The 24,967-nt window shown below is 45.6% G+C and overlaps 1 protein-coding gene across 4 annotated transcripts in view; it reads right to left on the bottom strand.

Annotated features, from left to right (window-relative positions):
- FNDC4 (fibronectin type III domain containing 4) overlaps positions 1-24,967 on the bottom strand; it is a 761,063-nt gene that overhangs the window by 146,363 nt on the left and 589,733 nt on the right. Inside the window, exon 1 of one of the 4 annotated variants that reach the window (XM_069605447.1) lies at positions 7,788-7,921. The exons of the other annotated variants lie outside the window; for them this stretch is intronic. The gene's annotated coding sequence lies outside the window, so the exon portion shown is untranslated. Of the gene's footprint in view, positions 1-7,787; positions 7,922-24,967 lie in introns of those variants that run through there. 4 annotated transcript variants of the gene reach the window in all.

Below are 24,967 nucleotides of genomic sequence, written 5' to 3'. Positions count from 1 at the left end.
GCCGCACCGTGCCAAGTGGATCCCATCACCTGTTCATCTCGAACAACTTGCTCAATGTTGCGGACCAGGTCGTACCGCCTCTTCAAATCCTGCACCGGATCACCAAGGTCACCACATAGAACGAATGGACCTTGACTCAAACCGCTCTACTATCGCGTCACTCGCTGACCTAACTGGCAATTTGCGAACAACTCCAATCGACTCAACCCACGATCATATCCCGGTGAGCCAACCAACCTGTACAAAATGAATGCTGCACTTCAGCCGCACTGAGCTCCTCTTTGAACTGATTGGACGCCAGCATGCTGCTTGATCCAGCACCTCGCCACACCCGACCCTGGTTTGACCCGCACCGTAGAACATCTTGAAGCCTAGTTCGCCACTGTCGAAGCACCTAAGAATAGCAAGAAGGTACTATTGACCTACACCTGCCCCACTGGTACATCTTTGGGCCCTAGAGTCTTAGTGGATCACTTGTTATCCCTTTTCACACTTCAGACATATTGGGCCTCATTACACGGTATGCGGTAACCATGGCGCTGTTAGCGCCATGGTAGCTGCCAGTATTTTACCGTGTCCGCATTGGTGGATGGTGGAATTACCGCCCTACTCCAAGGTGAGCGGGGCGGTAATTCCCCATTCACCAAGGCACTTCCCATTCCCATTTTTGCCCCCATAGGGCTCAATGGGAATGGGGAAGGAGCTAATTACGGTACCGCAAATTGCGGTACCGTAATTAGCACCAAGGTCCCTTTACGGGCCCGTTCCTTAACGGCTGGTAAAACCAGCCGTTGAGGTCGGGTCCCGCAAAGGAACCTCAAAGTAAGGCGGTAAGGGTTTACCGGTACCGGTGCCCTTACCGCATTCCATGTAATGAGGCCCATTGTTTTGACTTCATTGTGTTAGCCGATTGCCTCTGACTCCTGTTTCATTACCCAGAGAGCTGCATCTTTGTATTTCTAACATTCTCTGTGTTCTGTGTACAGGGGTAGGTTTTTTATATAGTGTTTTTAATAGTTATTTGTACATTGGTATGTTTAATTAAAATATATACATATTTGCTTAGAACCTTGATCGGACCTGCCCTTTATTTTGAGCTGTTATGCTGTGCTGTTTCGGTATCTACCGGCCCACATTCACAGCCCTCGTAAGAGTATAGTTCCCCTCAGCCCACGGTAGCAGAAAAGCCGGAGGAGATATCTCTCTTGGCTGGGCCTGTTTTACTGTTATGATTGGGAGCACTGTTGGCTTGTAGGAGTGTGGGGGAGGAGCGGGTGCTTTAGCCACTACTCATCCCTGTACTCCTGCAGAGCAGAAGCCATTTTGTCACAGTGGTAATTGCAGCCATTGGTTAATACTAAACCCAGGAGACCACCTGCCTCTTTGAACTTGCAAGTCCAACTGAACCCCATATTCTAGATTCCACAGACTTTTGCGAGACTCACTCTCGTTCACTCATCACACTGAAACTCACTTGCCCAAACTCACACAACAAGATGGCTCGTGAATTACAACCACTGGATGCAATCTCCTGACTCCAACCAACGCTGGGATTTAAAACACAACCTATTCGATGTCAGTCTTTCTCCCTCAACTAATTGCTATTTCAATGTCAACCTCTCCTTCAACTACCCAAGCACCCTTCTAGTAGGGTGGGCATGAGTTTCAGTAAATTCACTCCGGTTTGGTATTCGTATTTAATTATTTTGTGTAGTGCCATCCTGTGGAAGTGCCACTTCATAGCACCCCACCAACAGTATTCCAGTCATAATCCTTTGCAAATGACAGGGCACATTTCCCTTCTTTACCTAAGAGCTTCTCTTTAGTTGATTGGTGGTTTCAACCACTAAGGGGTCTTGGATGCAAGACGACGCGGAGCAACACAGGTTCGATCCCCGGGTCCGCGGTTAGAAACCTCTGGGTATTAAGCGCGTTATAAATAACCAATCATATCACATCATACAGTGGGGCTGACTGTGGGCAATAGAATGACTTTCCGTTGGAATGTATTTTGCCACAGGTGGTATACATAGCCTGAGTGCTGACCTACAGGTGTTGATGTGTACTGCCTTTTTGTATTGCAGTATTTTACCACTGGCAGTAATCACCATTTACAAAGGGACAATTTACGTGGTCCTAGAATTTGAACAAGGCTCCTCCTATTGCAAACGGTGACCTAGGAAGTGCATTTCACAAAAGGACAAGGTATGCAAGGGCGTGAAAACAAAACCGGCAGCCGGCAACACACCGGGCAAAGCCTAACAGTCTTTCTGCGTGGCTCGTGGCTGCTTTCAGCAAACAGGGTCAGACTGGAACATAAAAGGGTCCCGAAACCAATGAAAGAGTGGCCCACACTGGTAGAGTGCTATTTGGTACTTTTCAGGTTAGACAAATGTTCAAATGTGTTGCAAATATTGCATTTTGTAGCATCTTTGGGAAGTACCATTGGTTAAAACTAGGGCAGTAACTCATCAAAGTAGCCCACTTTGCTGAAACAAGTGGTCAGGTTTCACCCCCAAAAATGGCACAATTTGACCAAAGAAACGGGCTCAAACTAGTATGCCCGTCGGTCATTGCCCTATTGCGCTATCGGCCAGTCCCAGGGTGTAAGGTAACAGTACACAGTTGGTACTGGTGCCCGTAGGTAGATCTTTACCCAGCATTTATTGCTAGTGTCTTAAACAGCTGGGACGTCATTTCACCAAAATGCCAGGGGTAGCAGAAGTGACATCACACAACCCTTGACCTCTGGTGAGGTCACAGGAAGTGATGTCATTCGACCCCACCCCCAAGTGACATCACGGGAAGCGATGGAACACAACCTTTAACCACCTAGACAAAACAGGAAGTGGCATCACATAGCATTGTTCCTAAGTACACTACGATAAATATGGTTACGATATCACTGTAATGTGATATGCATTTCATACAAGAATAAATCAGCAAATGTATCATTAATATCTGTATAGGCCCGTTTTACCAAATTACTGTGAATGCAAGCAGACTTCCAAGGCCAAAAGATAATGATGTGTTATTATAGAGCACTTACGCTTAAGCGGTATACATAGAACAAATACACATACAATATCACCCAACCTGTGTTGGTACTCATTCATAGACCGCAGAAGGATGAAAGGCTGAGTTGGCCTTGTCGGGATTCAAACCTGCAACCTGCCGATCACACCCACACACACACACATCACAGCAGCGAGTGCTCAACCGACTGAGCTATCTTACCTGCTATAGCTATCCTACCGGCTATAGTAAAATGAGCAACTACACGTCTGAATGTTCTCAAAGTCAGAAAGCAAATTACACTCTGTAGTGGATACCAATAAACTGGTAACAGAGATTTAACAGCAGGCCAGTTCATTTGCAGGTCTGGTGCAAAGGTGGCCACATATCAAGCCTGCGTGGATCGACTTTTCAGGCTTCAGAGGTTGGCACAATACATACTATTGGGAGGGTTCATAACTGTGTATTAAAGAATTTAGAGTAGTGCAGGGAAAGCAGCACACTCACACAGCGTCCCGTACTCTGGGCACTCGGTACCTACTACATGTAAACAAACATCCTGAACAGCATGCCAGGGAGATGGGAAAGATAGACACATTACAACAAAGCATTAATTGTGGCACAATGAAATCAAGGGCCACTTGATGTGCTGTGGACAAACATTTCTACACTGTACACAACCTATTAGGCACAAGGATTTTGTCAAGTGACGGAGGACACTGAGATGGAATGTCGTGTGATTCTCATAAAGGAGACAACGGCAGAAAAAAACATACTATAACTGAAACTTGTGAAAAGCAAAATACATATATTTTTTGTCTGCATTGTGAATTTGAGGTGTTTAAGAACAGACTAAATCAGTGACTCACCCCCTGAAACGTGCCTAAAATAAACCTTTAATGAGTCTAGCAATTATTATGTAGAATTTCAGAAAGAGTATTTGTTATTCGTATTCTTTCTTATTTAGGGTCACTGCTCAAGGTGTTACACTTGTGGACCCCCCTGTTTTTTTTAAGAGGCCTGAACAAGAAAGCCAGCTACTCCAGAAACAAAGAGCCACCTGGCAATGCCCACAGGGAGACCACGGGGGTAGCAAGGGAGACCACAGGGGTAGCAAGGGAGACCTCAGGGGTCTCAGTTACGACCCCTGACAACCCCCAAATGACGTCATTGGTAAACAGCCTTGCTTTCCTGCTATCATCAACGGTACAGCTAAAATATCCAAACGTGGAGCCATGAATTTTTGTTTGTCTAATATGTTGTCCATTGTATTCATAAGACTAAGTTTTGATAAGAAATATTGGTTTGTACTGCCTTAATGTCCTACAACTAACTTAAAAAGGAAAATTACAAAATAAAGCCAATGGCATACAGAGCCAATTTAATAAGGCTAATGTCGAGTTGCATGTGCTACAGTCTACTTCATTTTTATCTGCAGCTCTGCCCTCGGCTTCCTTTGACTTCAGACTAGAGGATGGGTCTAGATGGCAATTTCCATATGCCAACACATTTCTTTAAACAGGGAATAATACAAAACCAGAAGTGTGAATAATTGCAGGCGGCTCACAATCCATGTTCAGCCCCGGGTTCCGCCTTCCTGGGCTGTCCCTCCTGTTACATTATCTCATCAGCGGTGCAAGCTCACCTCTGACTTCACCGCATGCTGGCCTCTATCATCCGGGACCTCCTTTAATTAAGAACCTGATCAATCAAATACTATTGATCCCTGACAAGATATATTAACAAAGCAATCCAACAAGATATCATTAAATCTGTCTGGCAGGAACCTGTGAACACGGTATTAATGCACCGTCAGGTCAATGTATGAATGATTGGATAGCACGTAGACGGATGATGATGACTTCTAGCAGAGCAGTAAGAACCTTTCTGCGCCACAATAGTAGGGAGCTCCCATATCTGGAACTGAAGAACCATTTGTATCCCAAGCATCTGCCATTGGAATTAGCTCTTTACTACTGGTATAGCGCACATCTGCCATCGGTATAGTGCACAGCTGCCATCGGTATAGCGCGCATCTGCCATCGGTATAGCACACATCTGCCATTGGTATTAGCTTGTTACTATTGGTATAGCACATCTGCCATTGTTATTGGCTTCTTACTATTTGTACAGCGCACATCTGCCGCTGGGTTTGGCTTGTACACTTGCCATTAGTATTGGCTTGTTATTATTTGTACAGTGCACATCTGCCGCTGGGTTTGGCTTGTACACTTGCCATTAGTATTGGCTTGTTATTATTTGTACAGTGCACATCTGCCATTGGTATTGGCTTGTACACTTGCCATTAGTAGTGGCTTGTTATTATTTGTACAGTGCACATCTGCCGTTGGGTTTGGCTTGTACACTTGCCATTAGTAGTGGCTTGTTATTATTTGTACAGTGCACATCTGCCATTGGTATTGGCTTGCACACTTGCCACTAGTATTGGCTTGTTATTATTTGTACAGTGCACATTTGCCATTGGCATTGGCTTGTACACTTGCCATTATTATTGGCTTGTTATTATTTGTACAGTGCACATCTGCCGTTGGGTTTGGCTTGTACACTTGCCATTAGTAGTGGCTTGTTATTATTTGTACAGTGCACATCTGCCATTGGTATTGGCTTGTACACTTGCCATTAGTATTGGCTTGTTATTATTTGCATAGCGCACATCTGCCGTTGGTATTGGCTTGCACACTTGCCATTAGTATTGGCTTGTTATTATTTGTACAGCGCACATCTGCCGTTGGTATTGGCTTGCACACTTGCCATTAGTATTGGCTTGTTATTATTTGTACAGCGCACATCTGCCGTTGGGTTTGGCTTGTACACTTGCCATTAGTATTGGCTTGTTATTATTTGTACAGTGCACATCTGCCGTTGGGTTTGGCGTGTACACTTGCCATTAGTATTGGCTTGTTATTATTTGTACAGTGCACATCTGCCGTTGGGTTTGGCTTGTACACTTGCCATTAGTATTGGCTTGTTATTATTTGTACAGTGCACATCTGCCGTTGGGTTTGGCGTGTACACTTGCCATTAGTATTGGCTTGTTATTATTTGTACAGTGCACATCTGCCGTTGGGTTTGGCTTGTACACTTGCCATTAGTATTGGCTTGTTATTATTTGTACAGTGCACATCTGCCGCTGGGTTTGGCTTGTACACTTGCCATTAGTATTGGCTTGTTATTATTTGTACAGTGCACATCTGCCATTGGTATTGGCTTGTACACTTGCCATTAGTAGTGGCTTGTTATTATTTGTACAGTGCACATCTGCCGTTGGGTTTGGCTTGTACACTTGCCATTAGTAGTGGCTTGTTATTATTTGTACAGTGCACATCTGCCATTGGTATTGGCTTGTACACTTGCCATTAGTATTGGCTTGTTATTATTTGCATAGCGCACATCTGCCGTTGGTATTGGCTTGCACACTTGCCATTAGTATTGGCTTGTTATTATTTGTACAGCGCACATCTGCCGTTGGTATTGGCTTGCACACTTGCCATTAGTATTGGCTTGTTATTATTTGTACAGTGCACATTTGCCATTGGCATTGGCTTGTACACTTGCCATTATTATTGGCTTGTTATTATTTGTACAGTGCACATCTGCCGTTGGGTTTGGCTTGTACACTTGCCATTAGTAGTGGCTTGTTATTATTTGTACAGTGCACATCTGCCATTGGTATTGGCTTGTACACTTGCCATTAGTATTGGCTTGTTATTATTTGCATAGCGCACATCTGCCGTTGGTATTGGCTTGCACACTTGCCATTAGTATTGGCTTGTTATTATTTGTACAGCGCACATCTGCCGTTGGTATTGGCTTGCACACTTGCCATTAGTATTGGCTTGTTATTATTTGTACAGTGCACATCTGCCGTTGGGTTTGGCGTGTACACTTGCCATTAGTATTGGCTTGTTATTATTTGTACAGTGCACATCTGCCGTTGGGTTTGGCTTGTACACTTGCCATTAGTATTGGCTTGTTATTATTTGTACAGTGCACATCTGCCGTTGGGTTTGGCGTGTACACTTGCCATTAGTATTGGCTTGTTATTATTTGTACAGTGCACATCTGCCGTTGGGTTTGGCGTGTACACTTGCCATTAGTATTGGCTTGTTATTATTTGTACAGTGCACATCTGCCGTTGGGTTTGGCTTGTACACTTGCCATTAGTATTGGCTTGTTATTATTTGTACAGTGCACATCTGCCATTGGTATTGGCTTATTATTATTTGTAAAGCGCATATCTGCCATTGGTATTGGCTTGCACACTTGCCATTAGTATTGGCTTGTTATTATTTGTACAGTGCACATCTGCCGTTGGGTTTGGCTTGTACACTTCCCATTAGTAGTGGCTTGTTATTATTTGTACAGTGCACATCTGCCATTGGTATTGGCTTGTTGTCATTTGTACAGTGCACATTTGCCACTAGTATTGGCTTGTTATTATTTGTCCAGCACACATCTGCCATTGGTATTGGCACATAGTGCTGCAGGCTGTTCCGAAGGCTCACTGCTGCAAGATTTTGGGGTTCTAAAAGATTTAGCTATGAGTGCAATGGAGGAGTGTGTGTAATAATGTTTTAAGTGAGATGTGAAATGGGGGGTTGACTAACAAAGGGGTGTGGCTTGAGTGCTGGGATTGGCTTAAAGAGAACTGTCCATGGCCTAGAGCGGGCACAGCCTCAATTAAACAATACATCATGAGACCCTGCAAACATGTACTGCGGGTCAGATAGCACATTGAGCTAAGCACTCACCGCTGTTATCTGTGCGCAGCCTGCTGTGGCAGGTTTGAACCCCAGGAGGGTCAAATCCGTTTTTTATCCTTCCGAGGTCGATAAATTTAGCATCACTCTGTGGGATTAGAATGTCTTCTGTAATTTCAGCGCTCCGAGACCGATGGTGTGTAGCGCTATATAAGAAATACATTATTATTATAATTTAGGACCACTCAGCATGGTCCCTGGTGCCCTTCCTTGCATCCAGTCTGCGTATTGTAAATTCATCTCTCTGTCTTGGTTTACAAAGGAATCCCTATCTAGGGCTGAATCCCTAGGTGCATAGAGAATCCATTGGTGAGTAAATCACCCTCAGTCTGCAAACAAATCTCCAATGGGGAAGGGGAGTGGGACAAAAAGCACCAACGTGGGTTGCTGGCTGCGTTGCGTCAACTCAAACAGCATTTCGGGAAGATAGGAATGACGACAGATTTTTTTTTAATCTCTGCCAAATATGTCTGTGATAGTGGCTTTGAGCATGCCATTATTCTGGGCATATAATGCACTGATTACATAAGGTAATCTTTATCACTCAGAGCCCAACTCTTTCTTGTCACCTTTCCTAGACATTTCCTGCTGCCCCCTGGATGCTGAAGGCTCCTCCCCTTTTCCTCGTGTCATCATAACGCGCCTATGCGCCCCACTATGCCTGTAGGTGCTGAAGCCCTTGGACTATTGCTGGGAGGGGGGGGCGGGGTCTGGAAGAAGCACGACGCTGACAAGGAAGCGTTTGACTCACTGGAATCCAATGCTTTCATCCAATAGACTGCTTGCCACAGTCTATTGGCTGAAACAAAAGAAACTGAGCACCAATGAAACAGCACAGTGCAATTCGACACCGACTCCGGTGGATCCCCAGCGTGCGACAATAACAAACAAAAAGTAACCCAACAACTTTTCTTTTTCATTGGCCCGTGCTGGGGACACGTCAGGCCACGCCCATAATGTAGGCCGCACCCCCTCGTCGCAGCCCACCCCCGATTTCTCATTCCACAGTGGAATGTTGGCACTTAAAGCACTGGTCTATGATCTATGCATGGAGTTCTTTATGGGGCCAGCATGTACGAGCAAGCTATCTGTAATTGGGTATTTAGCTCTCTGAGCTATTTAGTGAATGCCGGCCTTCTTTTTGTTTCCGCTTGAGGCCTGTTTTCCAGCCGGCTTCCTTGTTCTCTAGCCCCTGTTGTTGCTGTACCCCCAGGACGCTCATCAACATCCGCAACGGCTTATTTGCAATGTCAGCAGTCTCCTTTCCCATTACTGCTCCGACGCGGCGGTCTTCCCGTCTGCGGCATGGTGCCAATTAAAGGATCCAGCATGCCCTCTCAGAGGGCATTTCCAGAAGCTCTGAAGGGCTATGCCACATGGCAGGCATTGCTAACAGTGCCCAAGGTCACAACTTTCTTTGGCAGGATCTACTGAGCAACTTGTACCTTTCTCCAGGTGCTTTGGCCTACAACTCTTATCAGCCCTAGCAGGCCTGGCCGGTGGTGAGGGATCATGGGAATGGCAGGCCTTCACATCTGGAATGGGCAAAGTTGGCTGAGAGTCCAAGAAGGGACAAGCAATTCTGCTAAGGCCGGATTAAGGCTCGCATCGGCGTCAGGCACTTAATGCCTGTTCAAGTGCTGTTGGAAAGAACACTTTGTGATGTTAAAGCTGCGACCCAAGAGGAGAAGAAAACGATCTGCGTGAGAAAGGAGTTACAGAGCTTCAAACACACTGACCTTGAAACACACTGACTGAAGTGTAATACACTTACTTGTTCGAATTAGCAAAGGGGCTGGGCCAAAAGGTATTTTAGTCCTCAGCCTCTTTCACTATAGTCTTTTTGTTCAAATGATGTTTCTTTATTTTGTGGGGTCCCTCAGGGCTCTGCCTTGTCCCCTCTTCTATTCAATGTCTATGTCCAACCTCTAGTTGACCGCTTCCACTCCCATGGCCTGCGGGGCGAGGATTATTGTACGGCTCGATCTCTCCTAGCCTGATACTGTGCTTCACCTGAGGAGTGTTTGTAATAATTGTAATTGTAATATATAATTTATAATGTGCTTAATACCCAGAGGGTTCTAAGCGCGGACTCTTGGATCGAACTTGTGTTGCTCCGCGTCTTGCTTCCAAGAAGAGCGTGTTGCCCCTGAGCTATCCTCCCAAGACGTTGCCTGGAGTTGCCTGGAGGAGGTGGGTTGTTGGATGAGTGATAACTGGCTTAAATTGAGTGGGGACAAGCCAGAGGAACTGGTGGTTGGCCATCCTCCTCATTCTTCTCTTTGTACTTCTGCTTTTTGGCCCCTCTGCCGTGGTCTTTTTCCCTCTTCGGCAGTAGTAGAGAAGGATTTAGGGGTGAAAATCACCTCTTCTCTCTCGAACGAAGCTCAGGTTTCCAAGCTGGGCATTTTATATATAAAAATGTACGATCGGTTCTGCCCTTTCTCCCCTCTCATTCACATGCCCCTGTAGTGGCCTCTCTTGCTACGAAAACAGTCGACTACTGCAATTCTTTATTCTTGCCCCAACCTGCTCCCAACCAGAGTGGCCACAAAAACCCCTTTCAGAGCGGCCATTTCTCCTGTTCTTCGGCAACTGCACGGGCTTCCCATTGGTTAGTGAATTCAGTTTAAATCAATGTGTTTATTTTATCGCGCTTTATATCGGAGCGGAGCTGAATATTTACAGCCTAAATCTGCCTGCATGCGCCCAAGCGCTCACTTCGCTCTCAGGAGGCGCGTCGTATTCAGGGGCCCGCTTGAGATCGTCGCGTGTGGGTGGACGCGCCTTCTCGGTACCCGCTGCTAAACTGCGGAACTCACTTCCCATTGGGCTACAGAAAACTATTTCCAGTTTCGTAAATCTCAGAAAACCTTTCTTTTTTTTAAGAGGTTGCTACTTCTCCTTGGCATGTCCGTTCTGTGGGTTTTCTGCAGCGCCAAGATGTCTTTGGGTGTGCGTGCGCTTTATAAGAATACTTAACATACCATAACAGTCTTCTGAGTATTAGACATTTTTGGGAGTGTGGGTATAGGAGGATTGAGTCTGTGTTTAATTTTGTAACTGTTCCTATAAGTACTAAACTGTGCCAGTGGCAATCGTTAACCCAACCTTTATACCACGAGGATCCAGGCCCTTATAAAAGGTCTCAATCGAGACACAGATCGTGAACCTACCTCTTAGAAGACCTGCACCACCCAGGCCCGATTGTCCCAAAGCCACCCAGTTTCTTATTGAAGTCGCTTTCTATGCTGGTGATATCTCTTTTGAACTATAGTGGGGCATCCCTTTCAGGAGCTGGTTTACAGATGTTGCCATTTATGGTCATTCCTAGTGCCTGCCTCCGGGAGTAAGGGCCGCAGTTCCCTGAACCAGATATGACCTGGTTTGTAACTAGTGTCTGGGTTTCCAGATCTGAATTCACACCCGAGAGGAGGCCTTGGAAGTAGACTGGGGAAGTTGAATGTGCCCCTCCCCCACCTCCATCCCCTTGTGATTTCCAAAACTTTGAATGAAGTCAACCCTGTTATGGGGACTGCAGTTTCCCACCCACCCCCCCAGGTTCTCGTATGAGCGGAGTGTTGTCTTAAGTACTTGGTTGAATTGGGTGATTAGTCCAGAAACAGAGAACAAGAGGCCAACACGAAGATGAATTGTGAGGCAGGTCTTTCTCTCATTCCCCATTCCAAGAACTGTTCTGCTAATGAAGTCCTGCCAGTATGCATGGACAGCGGAAGTCTATCGACCCGAGCGGGTGGTGGCCTTGTCTCTCGACACAGAGGAACAGGCCGGTAGCAGGCAAGAGGAAGAGACCCATGTGGCCTTGAAAGCTAGCAGGCAAGAGGAAGAGACCCATGTGGGCTGGAAAGCTAGCAGGCAAGAGGAAGAGACCCATAATGTCTGGAAAGCTAGCAGGCAAGAGGAAGAGACCCACGTGGCCTTGAAAGTTAGTAGGCAAGACGAAGAGACCCATGTGGTCTTGAATGTTAGCAGGCAAGAGGAAGAGACGACGCATGTGGTCTTGAATGTTAGCAGGCAAGAGGAAGAGACCCATGAGGTCTGGAAAGCTAGCAGGCAAGAAGAAGAGACCCATGTGGCCTTGAAAGCTAGCAGGCAAGAGGAAGAGACCCATGCGGTCTCGAATGTTAGCAGGCAAGAGGAAGAGACCCATGAGGTCTTGAAAGCTAGCAGGCAAGAGGAAGAGACCCATGTGGTCTTGAATGTTAGCAGGCAAGAGGAAGAGACCCATGAGGTCTTGAAAGCTGGCAGGCAAGAGGAAGAGACACATGTGGTCTTGAAAGCTAGCAGGCAAGAGGAAGAGACCCATGAGGTCTTGAAAGCTAGCAGGCAAGAGGAAGAGACGCATGTCGCCTTGAATGTTAGCAGGCAAGAGGAAGAGACCCATGAGGTCTTGAATGCTAGCAGGCAAGAGGAAGAGACCCATGTGGTCTTGAATGTTAGCAGGCAAGAGGAAGAGACCCATGAGGTCTTGAAAGCTAGCAGGCAAGAGGAAGAGACACATGTGGTCTTGAAAGCTAGCAGGCAAGAGGAAGAGACACATGTGGTCTTGAAAGCTAGCAGGCAAGAGGAAGAGACCCATGTGGTCTTGAAAGCTACCCATGTGGTCTTGAAAGCTAGCAGTCAAGAGGAAGAGACACATGTGGTCTTGAAAGCTAGCAGGCAAGAGGAAGAGACACATGTGGTCTTGAAAGCTAGCAGGCAAGAGGAAGAGACCCATGTGGTTTTGAAAGCTACCCATGTGGTCTTGAAAGCTAGCAGGCAAGAGGAAGAGGCCCACGTGGTCTTCAAAGTTAGCAGGCAAGAGGAAGAGACCCATGTGGTCTGATAGCAGAGGAAAACATGGAACTAGCCTAATAATGGTGTTACTGTCCCAAGATAACCTTTTTGTTGTTGTTTGCCTTCTTTTTATGGCAACCCCTGCACTGCTTTGCCCAGTATTCCTACTTCTCGTTGCTGTCGAAGAGAGAGAACTAAGACTGAAGTGTTTGCTGACCCAGACGACGAACAGGGGAGAATACAGCGTGCACCGTGGCGCCCGGTAACTGGTGGATTCTGGTTACGGTAGTGGCAGCGAGGATACCAGTTCCAACCAGTTCCAGCACCTTCCCCTCCAGTGTTGCCAGGACATCTTTCTAGGTCACCCTCAAGTACCCAAGCGGTTGGGGTGGCCCGTGGTCCTCAGCAGAAGCCGCCTCCGCGCTGTGTTTAGTCTGATGGTGCGTTGCATATTATTGTTGTCCTGTAGCTCAAGCTTGCGTGGGTTCAGAGTTGGCCACTAACTCCAGGCAAGTTCAATGAGAAACAGAGGGTACTTCTTTGCCCAAGACCAGTTTGTGTTGTCAAATTATTGTGAATTACTATCTACACAGGCTGCGCTTGGTAACCAACGTAAAACCACTGATGTGCAAAATTTAAACATGAATGATGGGGAATTAATCACAGAAATATTCTACTGGTTTATTAGTAACAAAGAGCAAAGTTGTTCATTCACAGGTAAAGTGTAACACATTAATTGTGTTGAATGAATCTGAACTTGGATGAATTACACAAAGTATTTTTGTAAAAGGAAATGCCAAGCGAAAGTCATACAATGTGTTGAGTACTTCAACAACCAAAACTTGAATATATCACATTATTTGGAATAGGCTTAATCAATAAAACACCCACAATTTATATGCAATTGCGCAGCGTATTTGTTGAGTACTTCAAAAACCAAAACTTAAATGGATCACATTGTTTGGAATAGGCTTATTCGCCAAAACACACACAATTTATATGCAATTGCGCAGCGTATTTCACATTAAAGAAAAGCCAAGAATTTGCCAAAACATGCCAACACGTGTTTCAACCAAAGAGGTCGTCCTCAGGGCATACAAATGTAGTTTACCATTTGCATTAATCTATAATTATTGAACCTTCGCTTGAAATCGAAACAACCAACGTCAGAGGTAGTAGGTCAAAAAACAAGAAAAAACAGGAGAGAAAAGAGAAATAAAAAGAAATAAAAACATACCGTTAGAAATAATATATGCAATTGATTGTTCTATTTCCTAAAATAGGGATAAATGAATCTATCCATACCTTAAATATGATTGAGGTTTCCTAATACTTGATTCAACTTTCAGTAGTTGAGAGATTTAGTGATTTCTACATGCTTGACTGGACAGGGTCTGTAAGTTATAAAGACTTGGTATAATATGGCACATATTTAGTTCAAAAGTCTGCATTGCTAGTAAGTTATATAATAATAACCTCTAATTTGTGAAAAGTATGGAAACTATAATTACCAGTCTTGCAATCAAGTGGTAGTTGTCGTTCGACTGATATGCCGCTGTTGCAGTATAATTGAAATGTAACGCACGTTTTTAGCGTGCCTTGCCTTTAAATTCGGCCGTAATCTGTAACATGGATATGACAGCGTATTTAAACACTTGATATAAGGAACGTGCTGCATAAGCTTTTCGTTTGGTACAGTTAGAGCGTAGAACTGGCTTACCGGCATACGCTCCAAAAGTTGATGTGCTCAATGGCCGGTTGTTTCTCAATACTGAAGGCATCGGCACAATCCGGGGGTTACTATAGTAACCTTCCCGGGTTAGGTCAGGTGATGTAGTCATCTGACCCGGTTGCTTGGATACTCCTTACAAGCCGGAAATGCATAAAACAGACATTTGAGGAAAGCTTCCTATGCGGAAGCTCATTCATTTACGGCAATATTTTTGCAGCGACTTAATTACATATAGATGTTTTGATGTTAATACTGTGTGCAGCTTTGACATCAACAAAAAGAAAACTGAAATAATCCGTACTAATTCTAATCCTATGTTAGGTGCGGATATTGGATAGTTGGTGCTAAATATCAACCTCAATTAAGAAATCGAAATAAATGTGGTGCGCTCGAATCAGCGTGCAGACATTCAAATAACTGCCGGTTGGGCGGTTGGGACAAAAATAAACAGTGACTTCTCACAGAGTGGGGTCACTAGGCTGAATATAAATGCCTCGGGCATAGTCGGTAAGCTGTATCGTTTTGCATGGGTTTGATTGTCTGTTTTTTAGCATTAAATTCGTACAAATTATAGAAACACATTCAATTCATGGTCTTGGTTCAAACCAAGTGACAGGCAACGTAATTTACAAATCATTCTTGCTTCCTGTTGTCGTAGGGTCAATTCTCTGTTACCACCTCTCGGATGTTGTTGGATGTGTTTGAGTCCAATGAATTTGATGTCTTTAATATTATCCAGTTGATGATGCTTCTGCCAATGGGAAGCCAAAGGAAGTCTAATATCCTGGCTACTAAGATTGTTGAGGTGTTCTCGAATCCTGAAACGGACTTCTCTGATCGTGCTGCCAATATACATTTTCTGACATACACATAAGATACCATAGATAACAAATTTTGTACGACAATTAATAAAGTCAAATATTTTGGTTTGAAGTCCATTATGGCAGCTAAAGATTTTTGTAGGTGCTAAAGCATGATGGCAAAAATTGCATGTCCCGCACTTGTGTTGTCAATGCCATTGTGCTGGTGTGTGTTTGTGTTGCTTCAAACACTTTAGCAATACTCTTGACAAGTTTAGATGTGATATACGTGTGTGGTAAACACAACATAAGTGGGAAAATGGGCCTCATTACAAGGTTGCTGATCCGGTAACAACGGTGCCGGTAAGCTACCGGCACTATTGTTACCAGACCGGCAAACTACGAGTTCTGCAAGTCTGTGCCTTACCGCCCGCCAGGTCTGATCTGGTAGGCAGAACGGCACCCGCTCGCAGACCTTGACGGTAGCACCGGCACCGTTAATAACGGTGCCGGTGCAACCGTCCTCCCCATTCCCATAGAGTCATATTTTTTCTGCACCTGGCAATGGGGAATTACCGGGACTGCAATGCCCCGGTAAGTCCCCATTGCAGGGTGCCGGAAAAAAACGACCCTGGTGGCAGCCGTGCCGTTTTTACAGGCACGGCTACCGCCAGGGCCGTAATGAGGTCCAATGTCTTTCATGCTGCTGTGGTTCTCCAGTTGTTAAGCTTTATATTTAAACTTGCCAAGTGCCTTGAGAAAGCACCAGGAATAGCAGAAAACACAAGTGTATCTCACTGTGGCCCTGGCCTGTGCAGCACACTAACCTCATGTATAGTGAGTAACCAAGAGTCAGACAGGCCTTTTGAACCTCCATAATTTACTTGCAATCTGTACCAATATGTTAGACTTTTCACAAGCAATAAAGTATATTTCAAAACACCTATGTGGACATGCCTTTATTCAAATAACACCATCATTCCTTATTCACATAGTAATATCATCTTACCCTGTATTCTTATCTGCTCCGCTCCCCTCTTGAGAATTGACCTGAAATGCTTGACCACCGCCACCGCGAGGTGACCCAAAGCAGTCACTGAATGGTACTCATTTAATTTTATCGATCTAAAAAAAAGAGGAAAGCCACGTGGTTCCATTCAGAATTCAAACATGTGACCCTCTAGGTCGCACAGGTCTCCTGCTGCAGATTCATTGACCACCTGAGCTATCTCACCGCACAGGGGAAGCGTTGCCACTGCTCACTGAAATGTGCTGAACCCGATGGGTTTGTAAGAGGTCTGTGCATTCCTTGGCACTGGCATACAAATCAGGAAAGAGGGGGATTAAGAGCTGCTTGGATGTCTCATTGCTCAGATATGAGTGCACATTTCAAGTGAAGATAGAGCTCTGCTGTCACACTGCCAAGTAGGCAGTGGCCTTTTGGCTCCACTCCTTTCAGGGGCCATGCCAGTGCTTAATGTGTGCCGGTGTTTGCCAGGGCAGGGCACGGCACTCTTTTTTCTGCAATTCTCAGCTGGGCAGGCCAGCTGTCGCCAGCTGTCTAAGATACTGACCTGAACTTCGGTTCCCAAGGGCGTTCAACCTACCAGCGCCTTCAGACCATACCAATGGTATATAAGGCGCTATATAAGTGCAAAATAACATAACATAACATAACATTGGTGCGCTGCTCCCCGTCAACCTTATTTTTCTTTCAAATCCTATTGGTCTCCCACCGCATCCGTGTGGCTACTCCCTCCTGCCGACTTGCATTTTATTTATTTATTTTTTACTTGTGTGCGCATTTGTGCCGGCCATGGTCCAAGCGCAGACTCAGTGAGTCTAAGATACACCCTGGCTGGTGCAGGCGGGCACGCAGGAGCAGGACTAGTAGTCATCAGAGGCCCAGTGTGGCACCTGTGGCATCAAAAAGAACCTGTTTTTCGATCCTGCCTGTCGTTGCTGTGTTGGAGTTGCGTGCTTGCTTAAGGTAGGCGGTGCGTGCCCTAAACATGATTAGTTGTATTTTTCATACAAGACACGTCTCCAAGTAGCTATTGTACATGTGACAATACTGCAGATGGAGGAGGTATTCCACAAGCGGGGTGCCTTTACAAAATAAGATTGTTTAGATCGATGAGGGCGAGCCAGTAGCTGACGGGCAATGCATCCGTGCAGAGGTGGGGGAGGAATGGTGGCAGTGAGACATACACAAAATGTGGTGTACACAGCAGCAAGCTATGAATATGCTATTCATAATGAGGCTGTTTCTTGTGAGGGTGGGGTAGGTATGGGAAGGTGAAAGCTCCGTAGGTGGTCAAGGGTGCCCCATGCCATCCTTTGCATCATACAGGCAAGTGAGCAATGCCAGCCAGACAGGCTTTCAACTCAGCCTGCGCTGGGCTAGAGTAATCCAATACAGAACCCTGGTTTTAAGCAACACATCATCAAAACCTATTAAAAATGTTGTTTGGTAAAATCATAAACGAATTAGGAGATAATTTGTGAGGGGGGTGGGCCGTCAATTTTGACTGGTCAGGGGCTTCCAGAGGGTTTAATCCGTCAGCGGTGTCATGAGTGGTCCCAGTGCTCAGATACCAGTGCACATTACAAGACAGTAAAGAGGGGAGCATTGAGAGAGTTCTGTGCCTGTCTCAGTACTGGGGTAATGGTGCAGATCACGGCCGGGGTTCATTGCATGAGTTCTATGCATGTCGCAGTTTAGTGGAGCGGTTCATTGAAAGAGCTCTGTGGATGTATCAGTACCAGGGTAATGGTGCATGGTGCAAGTTAGGGACCGGTTTCATTGCAAGAGCACTATTGAGGTCTCAGTACTGTGATAATAGTGCATGGCGCAGGTTTGAGTATGGGCTGATTATAAGAGCAGTATTGAGGTCTCAGTACTGTGATAATAGTGCATGGAGCAGGTTCGAGTATGGGCTGATTATAAGAGCACTATTGAGGTCTCAGTACTATGATAATAGTGCATGGAGCAGGTTCGAGTATGGGCTGATTATAAGAGCACTATGGAGTCCCAGTACTGTGATAATAGTGCATGGCGCAGGTTCGAGTATGGGCTGATTATAAGAGCACTATGGAGTCTCAGTACTGTGATAATAGTGCATGGATCAGGTTCGAGTATGGGCTGATTATAAGAGCACTATTGAGTCTCAGTACTGTGATAATAGTGCATGGAGCAGGTTCGAGTATGGGCTAATTATAAGAGCACTATTGAGGTCTCAGTACTATAATACTAGTGCATGGAGCAGGTTCGAGTATGGGCTGATTATAAGAGCACTATTGAGGTCTCAGTACTATGATAATAGTGCATGGAGCAGGTTCGAGTATGGGCTGATTATAAGAGCACTATGGAGTCTCAGTACTGTGATAATAGTGCATGGAGCAGGTTCGAGTATGGGCTGATTATAAGAGCACTATTGAGCTCTCAGTACTGTGATACTAGTGCATGGAGCAGGTTCGAGTATGGGCTGATTATAAGAGCACTATTGAGGTCTCAGTACTGTGATTATAGTGCATGGAGCAGGTTCGAGTATGGGCTGATTATAAGAGCATAATGGAGTCTCAGTACTGTGATAATAGTGCATGGCGCAGGTTCCAGTATGGGCTGATTATAAGAGCACTATTGAGGTCTCAGTACTATGATAATAGTGCATGGAGCAGGTTCGAGTATGGGCTGATTATAAGAGCACTATGGAGTCCCAGTACTGTGATAATAGTGCATGGCGCAGGTTCGAGTATGGGCTGATTATAAGAGCACTATGGAGTCTCAGTACTGTGATAATAGTGCATGGCGCAGGTTCGAGTATGGGCTGATTATAAGAGCACTATGGAGTCTCAGTACTGTGATAATAGTGCATGGAGCAGGTTCGAGTATGGGCTGATTATAAGAGCACTATTGAGGTCTCAGTACTGTGATAATAGTGCATGGAGCAGGTTCGAGTATGGGCTGATTATAAGAGCACTATGGAGTCGCAGTACTGTGATAATAGTGCATGGATCAGGTTCGAGTATGGGCTGATTATAAGAGCACTATGGAGTCTCAGTACTGTGATAATAGTGCATGGATCAGGTTCGAGTATGGGCTGATTATAAGAGCACTATTGAGTCTCAGTACTGTGATAATAGTGCATGGAGCAGGTTCGAGTATGGGCTAATTATAAGAGGACTATTGAGGTCTCAGTACTATGATACTAGTGCATGGAGCAGGTTCGAGTATGGGCTGATTATAAGAGCACTATTGAGGTCTCAGTACTGTGATAATAGTGCATGGAGCAGGTTCGAGTATGGGCTGATTATAAGAGCACTATGGAGTCTCAGTACTGTGATAATAGTGCATGGAGCAGGTTCGAGTATGGGCTGATTATAAGAGCACTATGGAGTCCCAGTACTGTGATAATAGTGCATGGCGCAGGTTCGAGTATGGGCTGATTATAAGAGCACTATGGAGTCTCAGTACTGTGATAATAGTGCATGGCGCAGGTTCGAGTATGGGCTGATTATAAGAGCACTATGGAGTCTCAGTACTGTGATAATAGTGCATGGCGCAGGTTCGAGTATGGGCTAATTATAAGAGCACTATGGAGTCTCAGTACTGTGATAATAGTGCATGGATCAGGTTCGAGTATGGGCTGATTATAAGAGCACTATTGAGGTCTCAGTACTGTGATAATAGTGCATGGAGCAGGTTCGAGTATGGGCTGATTATAAGAGCACTATGGAGTCTCAGTACTGTGATAATAGTGCATGGAGCAGGTTCGAGTATGGGCTGATTATAAGAGCACTATTGAGTCTCAGTACTGTGATAATAGTGCATGGCGCAGGTTCGAGTATTGGCTGATTATAAGAGCACTATTGAGTCCCAGTACTGTGATAATAGTGCATGGAGCAGGTTCGAGTATGGGCTGATTATAAGAGCACTATGGAGTCTCAGTACTGTGATAATAGTGCATGGAGCAGGTTCGAGTATGGGCTGATTATAAGAGCACTATTGAGGCCTCAGTACTGTAATTATAGTGCATGGAGCAGGTTTGAGTATGGGCTGATTATAAGAGCACTATTGAGGTCTCAGTACTGTGATAATAGTGCATGGAGCAGGTTCGAGTATGGGCTGATTTTAAGAGCACTATGGAGTCTCAGTACTGTGATAATAGTGCATGGAGCAGGTTCGAGTATGGGCTGATTATAAGAGCACTATGGAGTCCCAGTACTGTGATAATAGTGCATGGCGCAGGTTCGAGTGTGGGCTGATTATAAGAGCACTATGGAGTCTCAGTACTGTGATAATAGTGCATGGCGCAGGTTCGAGTATGGGCTGATTATAAGAGCACTATGGAGTCTCAGTACTGTGATAATAGTGCATGGCGCAGGTTCGAGTATGGGCTGATTATAAGAGCACTATGGAGTCTCAGTACTGTGATAATAGTGCATGGAGCAGGTTCGAGTATGGGCTGATTATAAGAGCACTATTGAGGCCTCAGTACTGTAATTATAGTGCATGGAGCAGGTTTGAGTATGGGCTGATTATAAGAGCACTATTGAGGTCTCAGTACTGTGATAATAGTGCATGGAGCAGGTTCGAGTATGGGCTGATTTTAAGAGCACTATGGAGTCTCAGTACTGTGATAATAGTGCATGGAGCAGGTTCGAGTATGGGCTGATTATAAGAGCACTATGGAGTCCCAGTACTGTGATAATAGTGCATGGCGCAGGTTCGAGTATGGGCTGATTATAAGAGCACTATGGAGTCTCAGTACTGTGATAATAGTGCATGGCGCAGGTTCGAGTATGGGCTGATTATAAGAGCACTATGGAGTCTCAGTACTGTGATAATAGTGCATGGCGCAGGTTCGAGTATGGGCTAATTATAAGAGCACTATGGAGTCTCAGTACTGTGATAATAGTGCATGGATCAGGTTCGAGTATGGGCTGATTATAAGAGCACTATTGAGGTCTCAGTACTGTGATAATAGTGCATGGAGCAGGTTCGAGTATGGGCTGATTATAAGAGCACTATGGAGTCTCAGTACTGTGATAATAGTGCATGGAGCAGGTTCGAGTATGGGCTGATTATAAGAGCACTATTGAGTCTCAGTACTGTGATAATAGTGCATGGCGCAGGTTCGAGTATCGGCTGATTATAAGAGCACTATTGAGTCTCAGTACTGTGATAATAGTGCATGGAGCAGGTTCGAGTATGGGCTGATTATAAGAGCACTATGGAGTCTCAGTACTGTGATAATAGTGCATGGAGCAGGTTCGAGTATGGGCTGATTATAAGAGCATTATGGAGTCTCAGTACTGTGATAATAGTGCATGGAGCAGGTTCGAGTATGGGCTGATTATAAGAGCACTATGGAGTCTCAGTACTGTGATAATAGTGCATGGCGCAGGTTCGAGTATCGGCTGATTATAAGAGCACTATTGAGTCTCAGTACTGTGATAATAGTGCATGGAGCAGGTTCGAGTATGGGCTGATTATAAGAGCACTATGGAGTCTCAGTACTGTGATAATAGTGCATGGCGCAGGTTCGAGTATGGGCTGATTATAAGAGCACTATTGAGGTCTCAGTACTATGATAATAGTGCATGGAGCAGGTTCGAGTATGGGCTGTTTATAAGAGCACTCTGGAGTCTCAGTACTGTGATAATAGTGCATGGAGCAGGTTCGAGTATGGGCTGATTATAAGAGCACTATTGAGGTCTCAGTACTGTGATAATAGTGCATGGAGCAGGTTCGAGTATGGGCTGATTATAAGAGCACTATGGAGTCTCAGTACTGTGATAATAGTGCATGGATCAGGTTCGAGTATGGGCTGATTATAAGAGCACTATGGAGTCTCAGTACTGTGATAATAGTGCATGGATCAGGTTCGAGTATGGGCTGATTATAAGAGCACTATGGAGTCTCAGTACCGTGATAATAGTGCATGGAGCAGGTTCGAGTATGGGCTAATTATAAGAGCACTATTGAGGTCTCAGTACTATGATAATAGTGCATGGAGCAGGTTCGAGTATAGGCTGATTATAAGAGCACTATGGAGTCTCAGTACTGTGATAATAGTGCATGGAGCAGGTTCAAGTATGGGCTGATTATAAGAGCACTATTGAGGTCTCAGTACTGTGATACTAGTGCATGGAGCAGGTTCGAGTATGGGCTGATTATAAGAGAACTATTGAGGTCTCAGTACTGTGATTATAGTGCATGGAGCAGGTTCGGGTATGGGCTGATTATAAGAGCACTATGGAGTCTCAGTACTGTGATAATAGTGCATGGATCAGGTTCGAGTATGGGCTGATTATAAGAGCACTATGGAGTCTCAGTACTGTGATAATAGTGCATGGATCAGGTTCGAGTATGGGCTGATTATAAGAGCACTATTGAGGTCTCAGTACTATGATAATAGTGCATGGAGCAGGTTCGAGTATGGGCTGATTATAAGAGCACTATGGAGTCTCAGTACTGTGATAATAGTGCATGGAGCAGGTTCGAGTATGGGCTGATTATAAGAGCACTATTGAGGTCTCAGTACTGTGATACTAGTGCATGGAGCAGGTTCGAGTATGGGCTGATTATAAGAGCACTATTGAGGTCTCAGTACTGTGAGTATAGTGCATGGAGCAGGTTTGAGTATGGGCTGATTATAAGAGCATAATGGAGTCTCAGTACTGTGATAATAGTGCATGGAGCAGGCTCGAGTATCGGCTGATTATAAGAGCACTATGGAGTCTCAGTACTGTGATAATAGTGCATGGAGAAGGTTCGAGTATGGGCTGATTATAAGAGCACTATTGAGTCTCAGTACTGTGATAATAGTGCATGGATCAGGTTCGAGTATGGGCTGATTATAAGAGCACTGAAGTGGGAGAATGGAAAAACAGGCTCCCGTCCTTCCCCTCTCGTGCCTGGCCTAAAGGATCACGGCCCAGACACCCGCCACGAGAAGAGTTTGCCCATCTACCAGATGACCAAATACCCTGGTACAGGAACATACGGATGTGTCCATCTGCCTGCGCAGCAGCCCGCCCTGCCCATGCCGATACCTGCGGCACGGATCAACTAGACTAAAACCTACACGTCGTTAGAGATGCCATGACGACCTAGCCAACGGTCAGCACACCTGTGCCAATATACACACTGGACACTCCCGCACCAATCTACACGAAGAATATACCCAGTGCTATGACGTAGGCGACAGACATACTCACGGACGTGCATCTTTATTATTTTCCACATAGGCTCTCAAAATGCAGAAACGCAAGACGCATCATGAACTCATCTAAAGAGCTTGCTTACGCGTCTCCTAAACCCAGGTGCCATAATGAGAAATATACCGAAGACACAATACTGGTTATAAGACAATATGATACTATAACCTAAAGCGCCTGTGCACCAAACGGTTCCACCTATACACCAGGCCCAAGTAGGCCGCAAGCAAGAGCTCCCATGGGCGTTAAAAGAACAAACGTCAGGTTGCTGATCCTGCAGAATGAGCCTGGCGAAAGCAGACAGCCAAGGTCGTAATGTTGCAAACCCACATTCCAAAAGCAGACCATCAAGGGCACGATGTTGCAACCTCGCACGCCGCGCACCAACGTTAAAGTCGCACCTGCAAATTAAACCAGGCACACAGTGGAAAAACAATATTAATTGTGCAGAATTCTGCCTCAAACACGGTGCCACCTCACGTGACCAAGCCGAACCTGACAGGATGCCAAGCCCAGGAGAAAGAAGGCGTCTGGATCCCTCGTTACAAGACACAGGCAGATACACTTAAAAGGGTCAATGGACATCTGCGACAGTGGGAGTAGTCGGCTTTCCAGCTCATGAATAAGTCCTCACATTGTCTGCACGTACTCATAGTGAAACATTGTTGCAAATGACAGGTACACCGAGAGCTGGGAACAGCGATGGTCCCAGGCTGGGAAGCTCGCGGGCGCACCAATCAGAACATGGGCTCTTATCACTGACGCCATTAACATTAACCAATGATCAGGAGTCTTCATGTAACAATTCTCATGTATCTAATTGTAGGGACAACCCAGATATATCACCTGACTAACCCTTGTCCACTAATATTGTTCTCTATACGTATGCTATACTAACCCTACCACTCGAGCAACCAATTAAGAGTGGCGATAGGTTTTTTGCTAACTTTCTAAGGTGACGCAAGTAGCGCGTCATACTAAGGTAAAAAGGGCCTGCGAGCCCCACGATTGTGTGTGTGTCAGGACGGATGCATACGATCCTTGACCCATCCCTGCCGTTTTTGTATAATAAACAGCAGAGTCACCTTGCTTCTTGTGTGTGTCTCATACTCTATCTCTTCTGGGATATACGGGAGGAGTTGGGGCCTCCCTGCCCGGAGGTCTGCGGACGGCCCGGCCGACCCCGGCAGAATTTTCCCCCCGACAAGTTGGAGGCACTGCTGAGATCTGTTTAAGATCCGCTTTTTTTTATTTTTGCTTTTTCCAGGCACTCCAGTTGCGAGGAGGCCCGGCGGCGCGGCCCCCTCTGCCGTCGCCCCCTTCTGAGGACTACAGGACCATCGCGGAGCTGCGAGAAGACCGGACAGCGCAATCCGGATATTGGCCCTCGGGAGCCGGTTGAGAAGTATCCCGCCCGCGGTTGGCGAGTGTCCAGACGTGGTCCAGACGAGGGGAGGTGACGAGCCGCTTGGAGGGGTGCACGCAGTCGAGCGGCCCCGCATCAAGAGAACTTGGTGAGCATGCCACGCACAACAAGCAATGTGAAATTGTGAGGGAGGTGGGAGGAATTAAATACGGGAGGTGGGAGGTGTTACACAGGTGCGCGGCGAAGGTTT

The sequence above is a fragment of the Ambystoma mexicanum genome, chromosome 4p (genome assembly GCF_040938575.1).
Source record: "Ambystoma mexicanum isolate Mex_15411 chromosome 4p, UKY_AmexF1_1, whole genome shotgun sequence".
NCBI classification, from domain to species: domain Eukaryota; kingdom Metazoa; phylum Chordata; class Amphibia; order Caudata; family Ambystomatidae; genus Ambystoma; species Ambystoma mexicanum.
This window is presented reverse-complemented; position numbering and strand designations above follow the sequence as displayed.